General features: G+C 39.0%; 1 protein-coding gene across 1 annotated transcript in view; it reads right to left on the reverse strand.

Moving 5' to 3' along the window:
- The window catches only part of CDH18 (cadherin 18), a 653,626-nt gene extending 643,114 nt beyond the window's left edge, over positions 1-10,512 (reverse strand). The window contains exon 1 of the mRNA XM_087930730.1: positions 10,259-10,512. The gene's annotated coding sequence lies outside the window, so the exon portion shown is untranslated. The remainder of the gene's footprint in view (positions 1-10,258) is intronic.
- Between the last annotated feature and the right edge of the window lie 15,806 nt (positions 10,513-26,318).

Below are 26,318 nucleotides of genomic sequence, written 5' to 3' on the forward strand. Positions count from 1 at the left end.
AATGGAAACCTATAAAGGAAGATTGAGGAAATCAAGCATATCTGGTCTTAAAAGCAAGATACTACAAAGCCATATATTAACATTTTTTTCCCAATACCTGAAGGACTATCACTGAGAAGATCATTCTTGATCACCCAAGATTATAGGCTACACATAAAGGGCTTAATTTACATGACAAAAGATTCTGGATGAATATTAGGAAAAATTCAACAATGGAGGCATTTAGGTAGAAAGCTTATCACTGATGAATTCAAGCACAGACTAATTTGGCTTTTTGCTCTGAGCAGGGAGTTGATCTTGATGACGTAAATAGCACCTTTCAAATTTTTTTGATTATGAAATCTTGCTTAATTTCTGAAAGACACACAAATGTTGAGCAACTCAAGTCAATCTAAATTCCCAATCACATGTCCATAAAATTTTCTTTGTAATGATTGTACAAAATTGAGTACATATAATCACATGGAAACTGGATTTTCTTTATATATTGTGCCTAGCTTGCACAATCATTTAGCCAGTCTATCTAGCCTATAATTTGTGATGGCTTCCAAGGATTACATAGTACTTTTTCCAGTGTTCTCAGTTCAATTATACAATTAATTTTGCTTAAACTTCCCACTTATTACAATGGCCACTTCATTTTTGCCTTTTCCCATTTAGCTCCTACTTCTTGAAATTGACTCGCCTTTGAACTTGAATTTGGCGTCTAGCTTAAAGTTTAAAATCCACTAAAATGCTTTGTTTTTCAGATATTTTTGAGGTTTATGAAGTACACGTTTTTGGGGTAGCAGCACTCAATGCTGATTTAAATTATACCAGTGTAGATATTAAATTAATTCTGTTTTATAATGCAGAATCTTAGACTTTGCTTCAAAATTACTGAAAAAGCTTGAAATTTTCTCAGTGCCTATGACATTTTGGGGGGATTTCAATCAATAGAATAAGAAAAGTCCAAGACCAAGACCAAGACCAAGACCAAGACCAAGACCAAGACCTGGAATGGAATGGAATGGATTGGAATAGAATAGAATAGAATAGAATAGAATAGAATAGAATAGAATAGAATGGAATGGAATGGAATGGAATGGAATGGAATGGAATGGAATGGAACGGAACGGAACGGAACGGAACAGAACAGAACAGAACAGAACAGAACAGAACAGGAATAGGAATAGGAATAGGAATAGGAATAGGATAGGATAGGATAGGATAGGATAGGATAGGATAGAATAGGAATAGAATGCTTCTTATTGGTCAAGAGTGATTGGACATACAAGAAATTTGTCTCCAGTGCATAAGCTGTCAATATACATACAAACAACAGTGATAAATCATAAATCATAAGATTTATAATGTACTTATGTATTATTATTAATTTATCTATGACAAAATTAAGTAACAATTAAGGAATGGTGCAGCAACCAAATTGAATCATTGACTGAGGTGGTTTGAGTACGTTCTATTGCATGGGATCATGCTGAGTTTCTTATGGATTGCTTGGGAATTACTTCCATTTAGGTTAAAAATACAGTGATCAGTTCCAAAGAAAACCTGGCTGGAGCAGGCAGAAGAACAACTGGTGAAACTTAGACATGAAACAAAGGTGGATGAATCAGGAAAGTGCATGTGACATCAATAGATCCACAACACCTAGAGCTGCATAATGATTATGCTATGGGTTGTGACTAGGTGCAAGATGACTCAAGTTTAAATTGGTATTAAGTAAGGATTATAAAATTAATGGTGTACAACAATCTGTTTTATATTACACTGTTGTGCCTGCCCCCTGGAATAGTATTTCCTGAGAGTTTGTGTCATGGCCCATTGGACTCTGAGTCCACAGAGGAGGATGAGGCAGAGCTGGGACCAATGGAGGAAGAGGGCACAGCCTCACTGGCTCTGGAGGAATGACCAGAGGAGCAGGATGAGGCAGCCCCAGGTCCCTCGAGCCTGTGAAGGATTGACAGTGAAGAACAGGTGCAGGATGAGCAAGAGGGGGTGGGAGAGAGGGCAGACAGTGGAGCAGAGGAGCAACAGAGTGATGAGCAAGGGCTGCCCCCCTCCTAATCCTCTGGCATGGAGAGTGAAGAGGAGGTGGGAACAGTGCAGGCTGACCTGATGACTCGGGAAGAGAGTGCCCTGCCCCTCTTCACAAGGCTCACCTGGGGACTGAGCCTTAAGGAGATGTCATTGGGAGGGGCATTTGTCGGGAACAAATGCTGAATTCTTGGAGCCTTGCATGCCATTGCTGATGTCTGGATTTTGCTGTGCTTCATCTTGTGTGTCTTGCCTGGTTTGCCTGCCTCACTGGACTTTTTGCCTTGTTTGCTGCCTTGTTTTGTTTGCTGGACTACTTTCAGGCAGAGGCTGTTGGAGGTGTGTGGGGGAGCTTTTTGCTCCAGGACTTGCAGAAAATGTGAGGACATTTGGGGGAAAGTTGGAGCAATAAAGTTAGAACTGTTCCCCAGCTGTGTTTCTTCTGTGCCTTGCATCAGGTCATCATATTTTCATGTGCCTACTACCCTGACGGTGTTTGGGGATTTTTCTTTTTCATTTTTGTTCTTTTAAAAAATAACCAACTACGACTGCTTTAAAAATTGCCTAATTTTTGTCCGTCAACAAAGAATCCCAAATATATTCAGGTCCAAGCTATTTTTCATGTTGGGGTTGGGTTGGCAAACTTTTCTCTGATGATGAGATCCTAGTTATCCTCTCCATCATGGCTGGTAAGTCTTTAGGCCAAGCACTGTGGCAGCCATTGGACAATGCTAGCCCACCAAGAAGAAGACTGCTGACAGACTGCTGCAGCTACTCCTTCCCAGGATGTCCTCCACAATAGTTTGGGCCTGGCAATCTGCTCCTGATTGTGGCCATATAAAAAAAATTAGCCCATGGCTGTAATATGATAACCCCTGATCCATGTGATTCATTTCCAAATAAATAAATGAATCCTTCATGTTCAAAAGAATGGAAGGGAAGATTCTCATCTCTCACAGCTAATGATTCCCTTGGGGAAAATCTGCTAATCACTCTGTACTAGCTTAAAGGAATCTTGTACCACATGAATTATGATGCTCATGTTGATCTATGACACATTACTCTTCTGTGAAGGAATAATAGACAGGTAAATAATCTGTTTTAAATGAAGCCAAAATCTTTCTGTAAACTACAAACTCAACAGAAGCAGCATCCAATTTAGTTGATTGCTTTGATTTTTTCTGGCTTTTAATGAATTCTCCTGTCTTTCTTTGCTATTTTTCCCAATAATTTTTCTCCCAGAAAGTCCAAGTGAAATGAATAATTAACAAAATAATGTAATTAACAGACATTTTACATCCAGAATTGATTATGCCTCTGTGCAAATGACTCATTCTGCAAACCACATTAAAGACCAGAGAGCATAAGATTTAAAAAAAAGCATCAGCAAAAGTATCATATTTCCAAAATCCAGCCAGCACCACCTTCTTTTACAATTAGCACACCTGATTTTATCAGGAAGAATATTAAAAAAGAAAAGTAATGCAAGTTTGGGATATATTACTAGAACAGATCTCAATAGCTTCACCAAATATCATTTTAGATACTTTACTACGCAGTCTCTTTTTCAAATAAAAATTCTGGAAAGGAAAGGAAGCATTACTGGTATCGGAACAAAAGAGAGAAGAAACTTCAAAGAGATACTGGAAGCCATGTGCCTCAATCATTTTCCTCACTGACAACTGGCTTGATCCTTTCAAAAGATCCCACTGATAAAAGCCTATATGAGCTATCAACCATATTGCTCATTTATCCTCATAAATTCACAGGCATTCACACTAGAGGTGAACTAGCATTATCATCTTGGACTAAAATCTGAATAAAAGGGAAGTACTGCATATGAAAGTACTACTATGGGTTTCTTCAATTGCTAGTCAAAGTCAATTTCCTCATATCAGCTAGAAAAATGTCTTTTTGCTTATTCACATGACATACAGGTAGCCTCGACTTTCAATAGTTCATTTAGTAACCATTCAAAGTTACAACAGCATTGAAAAAAAGTGACTTATAAAGGTTTTTCCCACTTGTGGCCATTGCATCATCCCCATAGTCATGTGATCCAAATTCAGTCATGTATTTATGACAGTTGCAATGTCCTGGGGTCATGTGATCACTTTTTGCAACCTTCTCACATGCAAAGTCAATGGGGAAGCCAAATTCATTTGACAACCATGTTGCTAACTTAACAACTGCCATGTTCACTTAACTGTGGCAAGAAAGGTTATAACATGGGGCAAAACCCACTTAACAAATGTCACAATAGAAGTGGCTACAATAGAAATGTTGGGTTCAATTGTGTGTGTAAATTGAGGACTACCTGTACCAAGTCAATAAATCTGATTAATAAGCACAAATATGCATTCCTTCTCTACATCCAAATTAGTATAATCCAGAATTGATACCCAAGGCTTGCCCCAGATTTACATTCTGGTTTCTGTAAACTCAAAATAAGAGAGGCTCCAATGAAAGTAAAACTTACACTAATTGAATCTCAAACTCCGTTCCTATTTTTCCTCTTATAAGCCACAGGATTTTGTAGCACTCTTTTCAGAAAAATACTATATTTCATATCTTTGCATGCACTGCCACTTAGATTCATTTCTCCAACAAGGGATCGTTCCAGATTTTTATTTTCTTCCACACAGTGAAGCTGGGCATTCCCATAGGAGAAAGTGGAACCAGTTCAGAATCAAGGCAAGGTGGGCAAGTGGCACGAATTGGGTTCATATATTGGACTGTTTCCATTGGTAGAAATTCTAGAATGCATTTGTAGAAAACTGGCCTTCCAGTTCCTTTGCTTGATTTTTTTTTTTTAATGAAACTAGATAAAGCTAGATAGGCAGCATAGCAGTTTTCATCATAGGAATCACTCCTGGGTGAATTTTCGTTATTCCAGAGTCAGGTCACAACACTAAATCAATATCATACTTTACACTCTTCCATTGGTCCAACTTGTGGGGACACCGATTGGCTTCTTTATGTTTTCAGCACATCTAGGCTGTGGAAGTAAAGCAGCTTTTGTGAGATTGAAAAGTGGGATAGAAATGGCACCAGCTTTAACTTACATTTACACTGTAAACTCATTTTCCAAATTCACCATTGCTATTGCAAATTTCATCAGCATAACACTCATGGCCATGAAACATTTGGAATCTACCTGAATAGAAAAGAATAACCCTTATTTCTTATTTCTGAGCTGGTCGATCAGAAAGGTTGGCAGTTCAGTAGCACCACATAACTGAGTGAGCTCCCATTATTTGTCCCAGCTTCTACCAACCTAGCAGTTTGAAAGCATGTAAAAATGCAAGTAGAAAAATAGGGACTACTTTGGTGGGAAGGTGATAGCATTTTGTGTGCCTTCGGGTTTAGTCATGCCAGTCACATGACCAGGAGGCATCTTCAGACAGCGCTGGCTCTTCAGCTTTGTAACAGAAATGAGCACCACCCCCTAGAGCCGGAAACAACTAGCACGTATGTGTGAGGGGAACCTTTACTTTTACCTTTAAGCCTTATTTATGCATTCAAAACTTAAAAGGGCTGTGAACAGAAGCTTGCCCCCTCAATATTCCTCCATATCCATTTGTTTTTAGAGAAGAGTATTTAAACGTGCAACAATTTCCAGCACTATCCACATGCATATAGTTCTGAATTGTAGACCATTATTCTCCTTCCCAATATATGGACTACCCCAATTATCATGATTACTTAAGTCACTTTGATTATCTGGCTGAGACATGTCCTTTATATGAGAATCTGAGTGCTGAAGGCTTTACAACCGTGAAATATGGTAGATCTTCCTAGAAGATATTTAATTAACCTATAGATGAATTGGACAGTATGGCAATTGCCATTTTGTACATTTATTTAATGATCAATCTAGTGTTATACAACTTGATAGGTCAATTAAAAGGCACATTGCTCATATTGCAGATATGTCTCTAACCTCAATATGAGTGCTGCAAAGAAAATAACTCAAGAAATGTACCAGGATTATCTGAACACCACCACAGGTTGTCATTCAATTCACAATTACCAAGGAATATGCATGGGTGGGATCCTACCGGCATAACCGGTTTGCTTCGTGTGTGTGTGCACGCCAAATGCACGCTGTGCATGCATGTGCACTAATTACAAATTACTGGGGCCGGCAAGCATTCACCTTCTCCAGCTGATGAGCAGCAATCAGCTGAGCTGAGCAAAGCAGTTCAGGAGGAAAATGCAGAGATTAAAGAACAGCCTAGAGGCTGGGCAGGTGGGTGGGCCAAACAGATGACCAGACAATCATCGCAGCGAACCAGTTCAGTGTCAGCTGCTCTTCGGAGCTACCAGTTCGATTGAACCAGGTCAAACCAGTAGGATCCCAACCCTGGGAATATGGCTTATTGAAGTCAATGTATCTTGTTTCTGTCATAATCTATTAGTGACCATCAAGTTGTTATCAAGATCATTTTCAGATTTGATTTGAAATGCTTCTGAATGGCTGCATACCGATAAATCACTGAAGTTTTTTTTAATCATAGCTTGTTACACAAGCTGTGGTTTACACACAATAATGTGTGTAAATGGGGGAGGGGGAATCCACAGATGTTGGAGCTAGTTGTGATTGAAGGCAGTAAAAGATAGTAAGTCAAACTGGCTGGGTAATGATAGTTCGAGATATTCCTTTGCCTGAAGCAGATCAAAATGATGCTTTTCTCACTTCTCCAAGTTTTCTGAAATAGCTCAATTAACTCTGCTTCAAGGGAAAGCCTGACCTGTGAATTTTGTGTTCTGAATGCAAAGCACAACCACTGCTTTTCAGCTTGGTCTACTATCAGCCACCCCTCAGATATTAAAATTATAAATTCTTCTTCAGGCAGAATATTTCGTGCTATTTTTAACATTTTTGTGCATCTTCCAAGAGAAAGAGACTACAAATATTACTATAGGGATGACTAATTGAAGGGGAAAAAATGGTTTAGACATCATGATAAAGTCAAAGAAAATAAATATTCCTTACGGAGTAAAATCCCTCCACATTTTAATTTGAGCAGAACTTTTTTTTTTTTAAGTGATAAGCAGCCTAGAAATATTTGTAGCATAACCTGCTATGTAGATAGTATAGGGAGAAAGAGCCCTCTACTGGCTCTAAGTGAACTGCAAGTTAAAGAGTTCTGTTCCACAGCAGAATGTAAATTATTTCCCAAACAGGCAAACATCACAAAAAGGCAGTTTGAATAACACAGGGCCAAAATTTGGAACAAGAGTTGGATAAACCTTGTTCAAAGATATCAAGGAGACCATCAATTTGATCTTCAAAGGAGCAGTTTGAAGTACAGGTTTAATAAAGAGTATTATTCAGAAGACCAACAAGAAAATGCACATAAACTGTGAGTAGCAAAAGCATCCCAGTCTATTAGTTTTGTCGTACAAATGCTTGAAATGAGCAGCATTCCTAGTAACTATTTTTTGCCTATATAACTATGTTGTACTTCTAGAGAGCTAGATGCTAAATTAACTTCTAGAGATATATGTATCCATACAAATCATCAATATATAGAGTCAGCCTGAGAATGAGATGGTGGATCTCTGACTTTAATAAATAAGGATATATAGGCTTATTAAGTTGGCTAGAATTGTACTCATCAATTATATTCCCTATATTACAAACTAATATTTATAATGGTAGACTCCTTCATAAATGAACAATCTTCCCTCCAGCACATCACACATCAAATAACATAAGATTGCGACAAAGAATGCACTATAGAGAAGAAATTATGCCAGAATTCATATTTTTAGAGTTTTTCATCAGGATGATCTACATTTTTTAGATATAAAAGAGTCTTCTCCATAACAATTAACAGATAACAGATAATCAGAGTTGGAAGGGACCTTATAGGTCATCTAGTCCAACCTCCCCAAGCAGGAGACCCTATACCATTTCTGACAAATGGCAGTCCAATTCACTTCATTGATCATGCATAAGGAACCCAAGTAACTTGGTCTACTCCTGGGTGTAATGTTTACAGCCTTCCCTTCCCTGAGCAATGTCCTGGCTTGACACAATTACTTTATAACATAAGGAAGGTCTCCACACAGAATGGGGCCTATAGATTGCAAAATGATGTTTTAGACAAATCACAATATGCACATGCATAAAGCATATGGTATAGTTATTAAGTACCTCAGAGAACTGGAAAGGAGCACACTTAAAAATTTCCCCAGAGTAGTGAGATGAGAAGATGATTTACAGACAAAATTAATTTTTATCAGCAGGAAGTAAAGTATTTCCAGGGATAGAGAACAACATCAGTAAAATTACTATATGCAGCATCTCTCCTCTTAATATAGAGATACACACTTTAGGCACACTCCAGAGAAAGTTTTACTGTTAGCTAACTGGGATTTAGCAGGAAATGTGTTTATTTTTCTCATCAAAATTATTGAATGGGCATAACTTTGCCTGGATCATGCATTTTGTTTTTTTTCCCCTGAAGCAAGAACCTAAAAGAAGCTAAATATTTCAAGATAAGAAGCTAGTAATCATTTCTTTATAACATAAGAATTTCATGCACATACTTTTTCTTCAGATATTTCCCTTTTTTAAAAAAAGAAATGACCTTTCAATTGTCATATATCAATTCAACATTTAAGTAGCTATTTGGGAAGTTTCAAAGATAGGTTACATATTTTCAAGATACATTCCTCCCCCCATGTGTTACCATGTATAGCTAAGCCTCCATACTAATTTACTTGGGAGCAAGCTCAATTGAATTCAGTTGTATTACCTCTGAGTAGGGATCTATAAGAGTTGCACTTTAAAATTGCAGTTCAACCTGGAAGTAGATGTCCAGGTGCAAAAGAACATAGGGCTTCTTCATCCTTAATTCTTGAGTAGAAAAGGAGATTTTAGCAAGTGTATCTTTTTATGATTAAGCTGAACCCTTATTTAAAAAACAAACACCAGCCTACTTTTAACACATTTGGACTTACATTTTAGCAACCCGCACCCCCATACTGAATTATATCAATATTTTCTTCCATATTAATTTTCTTCAGGATAGATGTTTTTCCAATGACAACTATTTTAAAAGTAATTTTTATTTAAGTGTCCTACATCCTGACCCTTTGAGTTTTTGCAAGAGAAGAGATAGCCAGAAAACACAGTAAATGCAAGAGATCATTTTCCATGGCAATATACGGCTACTCTTTAGAAACAGCATCACTGTTGCAGAAGTAACATACTATGTAAATCTTGTTAATTGGACTAAACCTCAGGAAAGTTATTGGTCAACATAAGTTCATCAAAAGCTTCAGATACAGCCATTTTAATTTCTCTACACACAAGATAATAATCCTACAGTAGCAAATTAATATCATAGTAAAACAAAAACAAACCCATGAATGTTTTAAAAATGGCTAGGATATGAAAAAGGCAATGCAGATTATGACAGCTGGAGCAACAAAATGCAAAGTCTACCAATGTGAAATAAGAAAACTGCCTTTTTAGTCATATCCCCATAGACCACTTGTATACACTAACTAGAGTAACTTAATATCAACAATAATTTAGAAGACAAGCATCCACCACCCAATCAATTATTATTTTCTTAAAAAAAGATTAACTTAAGGGTGCTATAATTTGATAAGTTAGAACATGTTATTACTGAATGAAAAGAGCTGTTTGATTTAAAGAGGACAAAAATCTCCATATGTTGAAAATTTAAGACTAAAACCTCATGGGATCAGTTTTGGGTGGGGAGGAGGGGAATTCTTACAAGTCGTACTATACATGCTTAAGGTTATGGTATTATTGTTAATACCTGGCAAACCTTATTTTAAGCAGGCAAGAATTGCTTTTAAATGGACCTTAAAGTTGATAAGACTAGCTTTTATTTTTAAGTAGTTACCAACAGTAAGCAATAGCAGCATTTTTTTAAAAAAAGAAAGTCAAGCTCCTTAGCAAGAATGCTAATATAAAAGGACAGAAATATCTTACTGTGCTGTTCCTCTTCTTCTTATATACTGTATAATGAAAAAAGGATGCCTGTCATGAAAACATTTCCTCAGGAGTCGTTTCCATTTACTGACACTGAGTCTTTAAAAAAAAAACATCTTTTTTTCCTATTTATGCAAAGCAGTCACTCACTCTCCCCTTGTATTAAGAAAGCAAAAATTCAAATGCAATAAAAGCCACATCATGATGCACCAGGGATAAGGCATGCATTGAACAACTCACCTTCATTCTGTATATGTCTTGAGTTCTGAGGGGTTTTATTGACATCAGGTATGTCAGCAATGAAGCTCTATTTCAGAGACACGGATTACAAGTCAAACGCATTATTCCAAGGACCGGTTCTCTTAGCTGTTTCACAGGCACACAGCTGGCATCTTCTCAGCAAGGAAGAAAGCAACACAGTAAGTTGTCCACGGAGGGAGCTAGGTAGCTGGCTTCTTCAGCTCCAGCAGTTACATACTGATGCCATAGTACATATTCTCATCCTGTCTCTGGCTTCTGTGCCTCAACACTAGCTGAGCACTGAAATCCTGCTGCTGTTGTATAATCAGGCCAGCCTATTTGGATCATATAGGCCTCTATTTAAACAGCCAATCAATAGACAGGGCTGCTGGAACCTCAGATTTTTTTCTGAGCACATAAAAACATTTTTTCCCCCAGCAATTACATCAGTTATGTTTTAAAGTTGGTTATTGAATCTGTTGTTCACACACACATGCTGCTGCAAAAAAGGCTAGCTTCTTTCAGAAGAATAGCACCTGTTTAGACTTGGAAAATCACTTGAAGCAGTTCTAATCAGAAGACATGGTAAGAAAATTGTGCCGTGTTAGACACAAGAGGGAGGGGGGAAGAGAGAGATGATTTTTACCTTCATATTGCAGCAAACACTTAAGTGCCTTAAATCTAGTTACAGTGTGTGGGTATCTGGATCATTCCCATCCAAAATGTAAATCCCTCACTTTTTCATCACTTGGTCTCCCTATCTCTTCTCTTCATAAAGTCCTGTATATCAAGGGGTCTCTCTTCTTCTGAGTTCAATGTTCCCAGTGTGTGTCTGAGGAAGCAAGCTGAGGAAGTAAGTTTCTCTGTCTCTACAGAAATGTAACATAAGAAAATGCCTGTGTGAGTGACCAGATCTCAGTGCTTTCACCAACTAAGATTCTCTTAGGCATGTTTTTCCTAAGCCCTTCTGCCATATTAATAAGCAAAGCAACATTCTCTGATATGCTACTTAAACATCAAGCTTGATTTTTTTTTCTACATGTGTAAATTTCTATTCTATAGTTCTTTGCACCTCAACTGTAAAATCTGCACTGCAGCTTTAAGAGCTGCTGAGAATCTTATCATTGCAGGAGGATAGAAAGATGAAAAATAAATATCTATGGTTTACCATTCCCAAACTCAAACCATAGAGGTGCCATAGATGGTGAAGAAATACTGCAGATTTAGTAGGAATGCTCAGAGTTGTTGGGAGTCGGATAGTATACATATTTAATAATTATGGTTATATGTGATTTACACATGAATAGGCCTTCATATCAACCAGCATATCCAAAAAAGGAAAGGTTTTGTGTGTGTGTGTGTGTTTAATAATTGCATAGAGGGTGGAATTTTGGCATTTATGCCATGTATTGTAAATTATGCCAATAATACAGAATTTGAGCCCCTCCTTGCTGAAGCTCACCTTAGAGTCATCATAGCTTCAAATGACCAAGAAACTTAAAATGTTGTAATTATTGTCTCTCTGTTTAGATTGCCCTAAAATAACATGTAACATCCCTCATCTTCCTTGTTTGCATTTAAAACCAAATAAATAAATAAATAAATAAATAAATAAATAAATAAATAAATAAATAAATAAATAAATTAAAAGGAAGCCAAATGAATGCAGTACCTTCTGAAATGTAACATTTCAAAAATGAACTTATTCTGAAACTACCTATGCTTTAGATATGGAATTCAAGCACTGTATGATTATCTTCTATTTCTTACTTCTATGTTTTTGCATAAGTATTGTTTTCTTAGCACAGAACATCTATAAAGGAGGGAAAAAACACCATAACCTTAGCATTAGCCTTTTGATGGCTAATGCTAAGAACTATTTGTCTGGAAGTATCCATGTTTTCTCAAGCTCTACAAGCTCCCAAGTTTCTCAACTCTGAAATAGTTTTCTCAGGGTACAGATAAAAATGGCAATATTGTGCTGCAAGGACTGTCAACTGCAGGAAGAATAATAGTCATAACAGTCATAGAGACTTCATTTCCAAGGACTGTGAGAATGAGTGATGATGCTCAATGCTGTGATCCTTTTGCCCAAACCATTCATTGTAAGCAATAATAAAGTTTCCTTTATTCAGAAGGTGGGTTGTTGGTAAGCAAGATATAAAGCCCTTGTGAACTATATCAGGCTCTTAAGTCAACCTTTCCCATCAAACTGGCACTGCTTCATTTCCACCAGCTCTAATATATTTTTGTATCTAGTCCAATAGAGCAGGGGTGTCAAACTGGATTACTTTGAGGGTCAGATCAGCATTGTAGTTCTCCTCCATGGGCCAGGTAGGCAGGGGGGAGACAGTATGGATGCCTCCTGCAGCACCTTGCCAGCCAAAGCAGGATGCAGGGTCTCCGCCCACCCCGTTTATGGCCTGAATGGCCTCCAGCACTTTGCTGGCCAAAATGAGGCTTGGGGCTACATGCTCCCCCATGCCCCACTTTGGTTGGCAAAGTGCTGCAGGAGACCATCCAGACTGAAAACGGAGCATGGGGAGGCCACACTTAGCTCTCCATGCCCCCATTTTGGCTGCCAGAGGAACCACAGGTCAGTCCTTTGCTATTTCCAGGACAGCCCCATGGGCCAGATTTAAGCACCCCATCTAGATCTGGCCCACGGGCTTTGAGTTTGACACCCGTGTAATAGAGATTTAAAACATGTATCCACTCATAATTCATATAAAACATATTATTTGGTTTGTTTAATTGTTGAGACATATTGCTGAAAGAGAAATTGAAAAAAAATTATATTCTTTCAGATATATTACTCAAATTCTGACATTCAGAGAGCAGGGTATTATTAAAATGTAAGATGGGTAATTTGATCCATATTGCCTATACACAACATTTAAATATCACAACACTAAGCAGCAGCATCAGAGATTCTTCATTCATTTAAAGATGAGGCATAGAAAAATAAGAATACTTTGAGAAATTATTAAATTATTTGATCCCTAAATCTACTAACACAAATGTTCATTTGCAAAAACATACAGTCCAATATGGATAATTTTGCTCCCTTGTTTCTATTGCAGGAAAGTGGAAAAAGTTGGAAAAAGTGGAAGAATGTTGCTAAAAGTTGAGACATTTGGAAATAAAGTTGTAAGATCCTACTATTCCCCACATTACCAAAACCATGCATCAATTCTGAAATGATATTTATTTTTATTGCCCCTTTATTTATTTATTTTATAAATAACTCAAGGTAGAAAATATACCTAAGACTCCTTCCTTCTCCCATTTTCCCACAAGAATAACCCTGTGAGCTGAGGTTGGCCTGAGAAAGATTCACTGAGACAAAATTCTAAATCCTTAATTATGATCATAATAATTAATTAATTAATTAATATGTGATCATATTAAGAGCAACTGTGTTCTGTTCGCTGATGATATAAATCTATTCAACACTACTGCTACCCTTCAAAAAGACCTCAACTAGGTGTCAGAATAGTCAAAGAAGTGGCAACTTCAAATCTCAACAAACAAATGCTCTGTCTTACATATTGGCAAAAACAAAACAAAACAGAAAATAAAATACAAGCTGAATAATCAAGACCTTGTTGATGACCCCATCTATGTCAAAAACCTTGGAGTACGCATCTCTAATGATCTAAGTGCTAGAGCCCACTGTAACTACATAGCCAAAAAGGCATTATGTCAGCCTCAAGATCTCTTCGGGTACCCCAACTATTATCCTTTATTTCTCCCTTAGTATCTCTACTACTAGGCTTACTTCTTTCGGCTGTCATTAGCAACGGGGAGGGGTAATTGTGGGGGGAAGAGAGCTGGAGGTGTTTTGCATTCTTTTACTGTGGGCAAAAGAAGGGGGGGATTTCTTCTTTCCAATCTTCCATTTCTTTCCTAGCCTCTATCCTTTTGCGCAGCTGCGAGGTCTTATCAAAATATGTCAAGGTCAACGGACAGAGGCCTCATCACTACCTGAAGATACTCACATGATCATATTCGGAACTTTTAATTGGCAGAGACTTCTGGACTTTGGGGGTGGGAACAATTCCATTTCTTTGTATGTGTGATCTGCGCAAATTCTCACTTTCGAATTCCATTTGTAGCTTCCTTTTCATCTTCCAGTAAAAGAAGAACTTTGCTCTGAACCATGGAGTCTGAGTATTTCTTTCTTGGATTTTGAAAGGAGCACATACCGACATTATTCGAAAGTCCCCATCAGCCCACCGGAGAAAACACCAATTTTTCTTCCGAGGGGTTTTCACATCATGTCATCTCCAGCCAGCGAGGAGGATGAGCAGGGAGCTGTGGGGGGCAGCAAATGCTGTTACCAGAGATGCCAGCCACCGATTTGTTAGCTGACCTTACACTGGAAGAAACTCCAACCGAGATGCCCAGATGGTCGTTAGGAGTTGGATGGAAAAATCCGGAAGACCCCCTCCTGGAATCACTGTAAGTCGAAGAGGTGCGAGGGAACGGTTGTGGCAGGGGGAGGAGATGGAATGCAGGCTGGATCAAGCCGGGAAAAGCTTTAAGGATGCTTCTGAGAAACCCGGCAGGGCTCCAACATATGAGGGGAAGAGAGAGCGAGTTCAGCCTGGGGAAGTCGGGCTGCCACCACCCCCTGGCCCATCCCACGCCGGCGCAACCACCAGCTTCCGTCTGGGGAGCCCCAGCAGCGGGGTAATGCCTAGAAGACGCCACCTGCCCTCCTTAGATGTGAAGTTTGGAGGAAATCCCAAGGACTTGGGGTTTTTCCTGGTGCAGGTTGGAAGCTATATGGCAGAATATGAAAGGGAGTTCACCTCTGAAGCAGCCAAAGTAAGATGTGTTACCAGAACCCTGGAGGGGATGGCAGCTGACTGGGTGGTGACTCTGTATAATGATAACTCCCCCAACTGCGAAGCCTTGATGTTTTTATGACTGCCTTGAGGAGGAGGTTTGAAGACCCTCTGGCAGAGAGAAGGGCCAGGATCAGGATGAAAACCATAACTCAAGGGGAAGATCAGTTGCTGACTACACCCAAGAGTTCAGACAGCTGGCATATCGCATTCGAGGCTGGTCCCAGGAAGCTCTAATAGAAGCCTACAAAGATGGCCTAAATGAAGAGGTATACCACATGTGCATCTCAGAAGGGATCCCCATGACTTGCAGTTGTGGTACCTGTTAGCGGAAGAGGTGGAAATAGATCTAGCCCGAAGTAGACGCAGAGGAGGCTCCGCATGGAGCACCATGCTCCCTCCTCGGCTCCGAGAGATCCCTAAGCCCCGGAAGGGAGGGGTGATGACAAGGGCCAAATCCACTGCCTGTTTCCGTTGTGGGAAGGAAGGCCACCGAATTGCGGATTGTCGAGTCAAACCAGATCCAAAAAAGGACGGGGCCCTGGAAGGAAGCCCGAATCCTCCCCAACCAGGCCTCGCGAAACCGGGCTAACAATAGGGGAGGTTGTAGAAGTCACTCCCCAGCGGAAAAGAGCTGGGACCCCGACTCCTCCCGGCGAGAGTGAGACCGACTCGGAAGATGACGTCTCGGTAAGTCCTACAACGGGCCCCTTACCATTCAATTAAATTAAGGGTGCCCACCTCGGGTACTGAGGGAAATGCTGGCCTTATTGGACTCGGGGTGCACGAGGTGCCTAATTAGCATGAAAGTAGTTAAAGGCATGGGCATTGGACTGAGAAATTTGAAAACGCCCATATCCTTTTACCAATTAGATGGGTCTGAAGCGGGGGTTGCCCTGCACGGTTTATAACGGAGCCCTTAGAGATGACCATGGGAACCCACAGCGAGACCTTGTGCTTTATTGTGGCTCCCGGGATGGAACACTCCCTAATCTTGGGATTGCCCTGGCCGGAAATGGAATCCCCAAGTAAACTGGAGAAAGGGTGGATACGGATTCGTACTGACCAACCTCCAGGAAGGGAGGAGCAAACCCCCTTAAACCGGGGAGAATCCCCATCCCAAGCCCCAAACCCCTGCTGAGACAGCTTCCACAGGGCCGACGCATAGAAGGGAGGAGAAAATCCCGAAAGAGTACTGGGACCTAAGAGAAGTTTTTGCGAAGAGGCCTCCGATGAGCTCCCTCCCCATCGGTCAACCGATTGCAGCATTGAATTTCTACCGGGGTGACACTACCGAAACCAAAGATGTATTCGATGACCCCAAAGGAGTTAGAGGAATTGAGATCGTTTATCGACAAGAATTTGAAACGAGGGTTCATCCAACCTGCCAGACCTCGAGTGGCGGCCCCTGTGATGTTCCGCGAGAAGAAAGATGGCTCCAAGCGCTTGGTGGTGGACTACCGAAATTTGAACGCGGTATCCGTGGAAAATGTGTACCCCTCCCTCTAATGAAGGACATGTTGGCTCACCTGGCCAAGGGAAGATCTTCACGAAACTGGACTTGAGGGAGGCCTATTACGAATCCGAATTAAAGAGGGAGACGAGTGGAAAACTGCATTCAATTGCCCAATAGGTTGCTTCAATTCAATGTTCTCCCGTTTGGCCTACAGGGGCACCAGCTGTCTTCATGCAATTGATTAACCAAGTGCTCCACGAACATTTATACAAGGGGTTTTGGTCTACCTTGGATCGATATCCATATCTACTGGAGACCAGAGACCAACATGTGAAACTGGTACAGTCCGTGCTGCACAAATTCGCGCTGCCAAATTGTACGCCAAATTGTCCAAATGTGAGTTCCATCAAGAAAAGATTGACTACCTGGGATATCGTATCTCACCCGAGGGTCTTGAGATGGACCCGGAGAAGGTACGAGCCGTATTGGAGTGGGCCCCACCAAGAACCCGAAAACAACTTCAAAGTTTCCTTGGATTTGCTAACTTTTACCGGCAATTCATCCCATGTTTTGCTAAAATTGCCATGCCTATCACCAACCTCCTAAAAACAAAGGAGAAGCGAAGCCAAAGCCTAGCCAGCCGTTGAATTGGTCTATGGAGTGCCAAGCCGCTTTTGAGAAGCTAAAAAGACTATTTGCTGCCGAGCCAGTGCTAAAGCATCCGGACATGGATGTCCCCTTCGTGATCCAAGCTGATGCAAGTGATGTAGCGGTAGGAGTGGTCTTACTTCAATTAAACGAGAAGGGGACACTACAACCGTGTGCCTACACATCCCGTAAATTAACTGACACTGAACGTAGATGGGCTGTCTGGGAGAAAGAAGCTTTTGCAGTCTGCTGGGCTCTAATGACCTGGAGGCATTTTCTGGAAGGCGAGGTACCCATTTGAGGTTTGGACTGATCATAAAAACCTGGAGGCCTTAAAAACGCCTCGGAAACTATCTCCTAAGCAAGTTAGGTGGGCCCAGTACTTCAAGCGATTCAATTTCTTTCTGAAGTACATCCCAGGAGGAAAGAATTTTATGGCGGATGCTTTATCTAGGATGCCACAATACAACAGTGTTCGAAAAGAAGTGATAAGTCCGATTGTGCCCACCACACAGCTGGCAGCACCAGTGGTCACCAGGGCGCAAAAAGAAGAAACAAGAGGCAGATCTATCCAATGATTTGATCGAACAATTTAAAGAAGCTTTGAAAACAGATGAATGGTTCCAGGCAAATGCAAATAACTGCACTGTTAGAGATGGGTTAGCCTGGATGGGAGCGAAGCTGTATGTACCTAAAACATTGAGGAGCCAAGTATTACAACAAACTCATGATTCCAAGGCAGCGGGTCACTTTGGTTTCGTGAAGACCTTACACCTGGTGAAAGCGGCAGTTCTGGTGGCCCTCTTTGAAAAAGACATTGAAACTTATGTAGCAAGCTGCCCAGTTTGCGCCTCAGCTAAGAGACCTCCGGTAAGCCGCCAGGTCTGTTGCAGAATGTGGCCAGGCCAACTGCCCCTTGGAAGGAAATCTCTATGGACTTTATAGTAGATTTACCTGAGAGTGCTGGGCACACGGTGATCTGGGTGGTGACCGACTTGTTTTCCAAACAGGCACATTTCATACCTTGCACCAAGATTCCCTCGGCAAGTCGTTAGCCAAACTGTTCATTATACCGTCTACAGACTGCATGGTGTTCCTGAACGTATAATATCAGATCGAGGAGTTCAATTTACCTCGAACTTCTGGAGGGAATTTTGAAGTTAATAGGCTCCACCCAAGGGTTAAGCTCCGCCCACCACCCCAAACTAATGGAGCCTGCGAGAGGACTAACGGGGTGCTAGAGCAATATCTCCGATGTTACATAAATTATCAGCAAGACAACTGGGTGGACCTGCTACCTTTTGCCAAGTAGCGTATAACAACTCCGTTCACAGCAGCACTGGTTTTACCCCGCTCAAAGTGGCCACGGACAAGATTTTGTACCCATACCTGAACTTCCTCGCAGAGAAACCCAATATCCAGTCATTGGATGACTGGATATCTCAACTACAACTCAATTGGCCAGTCGCCGCAAAGCTCTGGACGAAGCGCATCAATCCCATAAGAAGTTTGCAGACAAGAAAAGAGCCCCACAACAGTCGATCAAGTAGGCGACAAAGTATTCTCTCAACCAAGTATCTGCAAACCACTCAGAGATCAAAGAAGTTAGGCCCTAAGTATGTGGGGCCTTTCCCTATTGAGCTAATTGTGAATCCCGTGACAGTTCAATTGACGCTACCAAAGACTCTTCGTCGCATTCATCCTGTTTTCCATGTCAGCCTGCTAAAACCCGAACACACCTGTACATTGAGACCGACCCAGACTGATCCCCCGTCCCATTGTTGATTGAGGGTGAACAACATTTTGAAGTTAAAGAGATTTTAGACTCTCGAAAAGGAGGGGTCGCCTACAATATCTTGTAGCCTGGAAACATTTCCCCCTCTCATGCTGAGTGGGTGAACGAAAAGACGTTAGGCTCCTGACCTGCTAAAGAAATTTTATACTAAGTATCCTGATAAACCATAAGAATGTATGCAATGCTTAACATATCTTTTTATTCTCTCTTACAGGGACTAATGTCCTTTTTCTAGGGGGTCGAATGTCAGCCTCAAGATCTCTTGGGTACCCCAACTATTATCCTTTATTTCTCCCTTAGTATCTCTACTACTAGGCTTACTTCTTTCGGCTGTCATTAGCAACGGGGGGAGGGGTAATTGTGGGGGAAGAGAGCTGGAGGTGTTTTGCATTCTTTACTGTGGGCAAAAGAAGGGGGGATTTCTTCTTTCCAATCTTCCATTTCTTTCCTAGCCTCTATCCTTTTGCGCAGCTGCGAGGTCTATCAAAATATGTCAAGGTCAACGGACAGAGGCCTCATCACTACCTGAAGATACTCACATGATCATATTCGGAACTTTTAATTGGCAGAGACTTCTGGACTTTGGGGGTGGGAACAATTCCATTTCTTTGTATGTGATCTGGCGCCAAATTCTCACTTTCGAATTCCATTTGTAGCTTCCTTTTCATCTTCCAGTAAAAGAAGAACTTTGCTCTGAACCATGGAGTCTGAGTATTTCTTTCTTGGATTTTGAAAGGAGCACATACCGACACATTAAGAGTTGTTAACCTAATCCTGTGTAGCTTTTTCTCTGGTAATATCACACTACTAACTAGAGCATACAAAACATTTGCTAGACCAATACTTGAATACAGCTCATCAGTCTGGAACCCACATTACATAATGGATATTAATACAGTCGAGAAAGTCCAAAACTATGTCACGAGAAGAGTTCTCCACTCCTCTACTCATAGCAGAATATCTTATGCCACCAGACTTGAAATTTTAGACCTAGACAATCTAGAACTATACTGCCTTCGGTCTGATCTAAGTATAGTACATTAAAATTATCTACTGTAATGTCCTACCTGTCAATGAATACTTCAGCTTCAACCATAACAATAGATACAAACTCAAGGTAAACAGCACCAAACTTGATTGCAGGAAATACGACTTTAACAACAGAGTGGTCAATGTCTGGAATACTCTACCTGACTCTGTCGTTTCTTCCCCAAACCCCCAAAACGTTAACCTTAAACTGTCTACTATTGACCTCACCCCTTTCCTAAGAGGTCTGTAGGGGGTTTGTATAAGTGCACCAACATGCCTACCATCCCTGTCCTATTGTTTCTTTTTTATTCATATCTATTTCATGTATTCATAACCATGCTTATACTTATTCCTGTTATCTAATATTTGCTTGACACATAAATAAAATAAATAAATATAAACATGAACGCAGCATGATCAGATACTGTAGACTGGTCTCTTTCTTCTCAAAGTTTATTTTGTTCTTTAATCTGCTTCTGTCTTTTTTCTGGGCCAGCATAATCAAATTATATCTAACAGTTATCTAAAAATCAGTAATTCAGCAGCCATAGCTTGTCATGAAAACAACTGCAGGCCTCAACTTTTTACCCATTAATATTTAATTTCTATTTTAAGTGCCTTCTAAAGCAATGCCTGCCAAAGGATACTAAAGAAATAGAGTTTGAAAAATAGGAAGTCATCTTAGCTACAAGGATGAAGAGTTTCTCCAAACAACACCTCTCCTGTTCCATTTCAAAATATGCGCTTGAGTTCAATTTCCTGAGATAAAAGGATAAGAAAGCTTGGGTGGGTTTGCAGCATAGACACTGAACCAGAAACTTACAGACCACATTTTAGCTAGCATGTCCAAATCCAAATCATACAGTTAGCTTATGGTTCAGTCTGTTGTGCAAAGCCAGGCATTCAGTTAAATGAGTAAATCATGATTGTGCTGTGTAAACAGGCTCATTTTAAGCCTAGTGTCCTAATACAAATCTCAAGCCAACACTGTAATATTCTCCTCTGGAGATATCTCATTAGCAGCAATTTGCACTGAAGCCAATTCACAGTTTATAGTTTGTTTGCTGCATGTTAAATATATGCTAAAGTGGACAAGTCACAATGTTTTTTTCTTTGTTTTCCTATAGTATTAGCAGTTCCAAACTCTAAAGTCTGCACTGCATGCAGAAACAAATCCAGTTAGATAGCCTCTAGCAGATCTGACCCTACAGTCCCACTCTAGTGAGATAACAAAAATTGAATAAGGAGCAATATAGATAGGATGAAATTAACCATTAATGGCCAGATAGTAATCAGGAAAGAGGGGAAACCACCATATAAATCCCTATCTTTCTTAGTATTATTTTTAAGTAATACAATCTGAAGATGGTAGCTCTAACTTTCCTCACCAGGAAGAGAAGAAGACCTAAATGAGAGTGATTTTTCTTTTTTTACTGCTAGTAAATTTGAGGTGACAAGGACCTGGCTCCACTTGGAAAGAAAAATTGCAACTTGTGGGGAAAGCCTCTCTGCTTTGATGTTGTTATTCTAATTTAATTAACCATAATTATGTTCACACATCGCAATAAGCCTACTATGTTAAACCATTTTTTTTTTAAAAAAACTCACAATTGTTCAGTGTTAGATTACCAATGGCTGATTTCACACAACTCCAAATCGAAAACAAGACAAATCACATTTTAATTTAGCAAGAGGAGCAAACTGACAATAATAAATTAAAAGGCAGGCTTAGGACTACTTACTTTTTGAGAGAAAACTTGAGGGAAGTCTTCTACACCTCTTTTTTTTTAAGAGCTACCAGAGCTGGATTCTAAGGCCAATGATGAGAGTACTGGGAGCTGCAATTCAACATTTGCTTAGAGTGTCACACATTCCATAGTGTTAAATATGGCAGTCCTTTGTTATAAATAGGATTGCTGTGTATATTCCAAAGATAGTTGGAAGCATTGCTTTGATCAACTGCACCATTTTTTTTTCATTCTGTTGTCTTCATTCCCCCTCCCCACATTTACTCAATTATGTCTGATTCTTGGAAACTGTCCGGACAAACCCCTGCAGTTTTCTTGGCAAAGTTTTTCAGAACAGTGGTTTACCAATTGCCTCCTTTCTGGGGCTGAGAGAAAGTGACTGGTCCAAAGTCACTTTGCTGACTTTGGGCCTAAAATGGGATTAAACTCATAGTCTCCTGGTTTCCAGCCTGAAGCCTTAACCACTACATAAACTCTCAAACTCTCATTCTGTCTACCCCTGCATTGCAAATTTGCTGTCCCTGGTGCTGATTCTTTCCTTGCTTCCATGACTTCTGTTTCAAGTCTCTGAAGTTATCCATCCTTTCAGATTAATTTAGAGTGACAAAAATCCAACTGCTTTTATATATCCTGAGAATGCCTTATATAGTGTTGAAAAAAGAGGTAAAATGCCACTATAACAATATCACAAGTTAGGACAATTTCAGTCTCTCTCCTGGACTAAGGATGAAATGAAGGTAATGTTAAGGTGCCATGACAGAAAAAATAGTGCCACCGAGGCATGTCTGTTCTGATTTTAGGGTCAGTCAGAAAGGCAGACAGACTTGTGTGTAAGACTGAAAAAAAATTCCTCTTTTCAGGAATAGCAGAAAGGTGCTGTGCTTTGAAGTCTGAATCAGTACTTCCTAATACCTTTAAAAGATGGCCTTATTAAACATCTCTCATTATCCTCTTCCTTCACCTCAGTTATACATTTTGCTGCCCTCCAACCTTAGGGAGTTTGCATTCACCATTATCAGCTTTTAAAACAAATGGTTAGATTGAAACATTTACTTTACTTTACTTTACCTTTCTTTCTTTTTTTCTTTTTCCTTCCTTCCTTCCTTTTTTTCTTTCTATAAATAACTCAAGGCAACAAGATATCTAATACTCCTTCCTCCTCTTATTTTCGCTAGATCAACCTTATGAGATGAGTTGAGAAAGACTGACTGGCCCAAAATCAGTCAGCTGTCTTTTATGGTTAAGACTATTGTCTTCTGGATTCTAGCTAGTGACTTAACCATTAGACCAAACTGTTCTCTTTTATTTAATATTCTGTTTAATATTTAATATTATACAGTATATTTTAATATGATTTTTTTCATTTCAAAGAAGGTAAGCAGATTAGGTAATTAAACAATTAATGGAGAAGTCTTACCATTATACATGACAACCAGTTGAGTAAAATATTACTTAATTGGCTCTTTTTTCTAAATTGCGTTCTTCTACTTCCTAAATTGCACTAAATTTAACTCAGGCTTTGAGTCTCACCAGGCCATGTATACAGGCCATGTATACAGACCATGTATACAATTTTATTAAAAGGTACCTAGGATGATCTTTAATTAAATGTCCCATCATTTCCCATTCACATCATGGACTTTTAGTAAAATAATGGACTTTTAGTAAAATAATGGTAGATTTAACAGAAGGATATTTGTACAAGTGACACCTAAGAGACATCTAAATAGGTAAGCAAATATCCAATATTTATTTCTTCTTATTAGCCTTTTTAAAAGCAAGAACTATTTAAAGAATTAGGAACTGAGGCTGTAATAAAAACAATCATTTTAGCCTTAGTAGAAAAAGCTTCTGATCTTTTTCTCTGTGTTTTTGGTGGAAAATGTTTACTTCATTATAATAATATTGGGCCATGTAAATGATTTGTGGAAGAGATGAGAAAGCTTTGTCTGTCTGATCAACAGAAAGAGGATAACCAGGAACTTTTCATAAAAGTTGATTAAGGAGAAACTGCGATTGAAAAAAGAATCTCCAATTCAGTTTGGCCACTTTTCTAAAAGAAAAGCTTTTCTACTGTTAAAGCTCAAGCAAGTCATGAGCAATATATGGGAGCTGTTGCAAGCTTCTCCCTTCTCTCACTGAACTCTCTTACTCCTCTCTGTCCTCTGATTAAGGTTTATAATTGCAGATATTATCCAAGGGTAAGAGTCAAAGAAGTAATTGTAAAGTAACATCATGCTGATTTGAAATTTGCAACTTAACCCCAAAGGAAAGGCTATGGTATCTAGTGAGAATTTTATACATAAACATTTATACTTTTTTGATATAAAAAATTGAAGGGGAAAAACTAAGGCTTGTGGTTGCTCATGTTTACTGATATTTTTGATAACCACAGCACAATCTTCTTTTTTTGGAGGGGGGATAACTACAGACAATATCCTGTTGGGAAGGAGAAGGGAAAAGAAGGGGCAGAAGGATGACAGCTCCACCCCTTTGCTTCTAAATTCTGAGAGGGGCAGAGCTTGTGGTGTAGCAGTGCAACATGGTTTTTACCATTTGAATGAAAACAGCAAGCACCATACTAAAGAATTTATACTTCTTTCTGCCTCCTGTAAGCTTACGGAAAGAAAAACAGAAACTTTCCTGACAATTTCCCATTATCCTAGTAGATATTTCATTTTAAAGACTTTGCTAATTTCCTCAGGTATAACAATGGCTTTCAAACTTTCAACAAGTATGAACTAAACAGGATGTTGCTCAATGGAGAAAATATATATTTCCTTAACATTCTCATTCTCTTTTTTATTCCCATTTTTTTTCTTTTTTTACCCATAGTTAAACCAGATTCTGTTTATCAGACAACAATAGTCTTTTGTTTTCTTTTTTTCATTTTTTTCATTGATTCAGAATTAAGGAACTTTTTCTCTGAATGTTCTTTCCTAAGTTTTTCCCCATAGACTCAACTTCTGAAAAATACCTTTCCTAAACAAATCAATATAGAGCCATCATATGGATATATCTAATGGTCCATTTAAAATATCTCAGAATAATGTCAGTATAAAATATGTAGTACTTATTGTAATTCTTTCTGATTCTTGTTGAGGAAAACAGCATTTTAATAGCACAAACAAAACAAGCCAGCTCTATAAATAAAATGAAACAAAAGGACCCTCAGGTACCTAGCATCTCTAATGCACCACTTTGCATGAATGCTTTTATTTGTTATACCTGAACATATTCACAGGATTATTAAACAGTCCCTTTATTGACTCCTAAAATGAAAATTCTACAACTGCTCTTTGGGCAGTTTGATATATCAGCCAAACACTTGTTCTTCTGAATAAACAGCTTATCTTCTTGTAATTTAATAAAAGCAAAATAGTAAACTCCCTTTCTCACTTTTCTTGGGGCAATAGAAAACAATTAAAACTTTACTTTAGAAAAAGGGAAGGTAATTATCAAAAAGACATGTTTTCTTCCACCACAGGCTAAACCCAATTAGATTTTTTCACTTTCCTTAATTCTTCCAGGGGAGAAATTGAGAATTACAGAGGGCTCAGCTATAAGTGTAGTGGATGACTGTGGTTGAATGAAGAGTTGGCAAGTAGATCAACTCTTCTTAATTCCTCTTCAGGCAAGGAGAGGACTTGATATTACCTCCAAGCGCTCCAGAGAGTTATTCCTTGCAAGGAGAAGATGCTATGGAAGATGAAGGAGTAGTCAACTTTTTGCTCAAACTACACCATCATTTTCAAAAGGACACTGGCTTCACAGACTTCCTTTGTTAATCACTTTAGGTAATTGTTTGTTAACTGCTTTTCAGCTATTCAGAATCATTGGAATGATAGGTTTTTTAACACTAGATGAGTTTCTTTTAAGCCTTAGCAATATAAGTTTTAAATATAAGTTGTTTTTTTCATTCAGAATAAACAGTGAAAGTGTGATTAGAACTTTGATTTTTGAAAGTTATACACAGACTAAGAGTGCAGATGAATTTAAAATAAGATTTCAGAATTAACCACGATAATCCTTCCTATAGGAAAATGCTTTTGTTCTAAATTCTTTTTAAAATAAATGATAATATCAGACTTTGGAGATTGGACCCTTGAAAAAAAATGAAAAGAATTCGAGTTTGAAATCATTACTTGAAAGAACTAAAAATCAAGATTGTTAAAGCAAAAGAAAGGAATATAAAGTTGGCTTATTTCATCAGTGTTAAAATAGATATGCTTTTATCTCTGGTAACCCTTAATAGATTTTTGATGAAAAAGGAATAAACATTGAGGTTTGAAGCATTTGTTTATAGATAAGAGATAAGATATAGGAAGAACACGTGTTTCATTGCATTTTAAGAGAAGGTGATAAGTTAGTAAAACTTTTTACACATGTGATGGAGGAAGTTTAAATATTTCTTTTCTTTTTCTTTACTATATTTTTATTTTCCTTACTTTTCAAATTTTTTTGCACTTCAGAGGTGGTGTTCAACAGATTCTGACCAGTTCTGGAGAACCAGTAGCGGAAATTTTGAGTA

This window comes from Pseudonaja textilis, chromosome 3 (assembly GCF_049901715.1).
Source record: "Pseudonaja textilis isolate UNSWEBS1 chromosome 3, rPseTex1.2, whole genome shotgun sequence".
Taxonomy (NCBI): domain Eukaryota; kingdom Metazoa; phylum Chordata; class Lepidosauria; order Squamata; family Elapidae; genus Pseudonaja; species Pseudonaja textilis.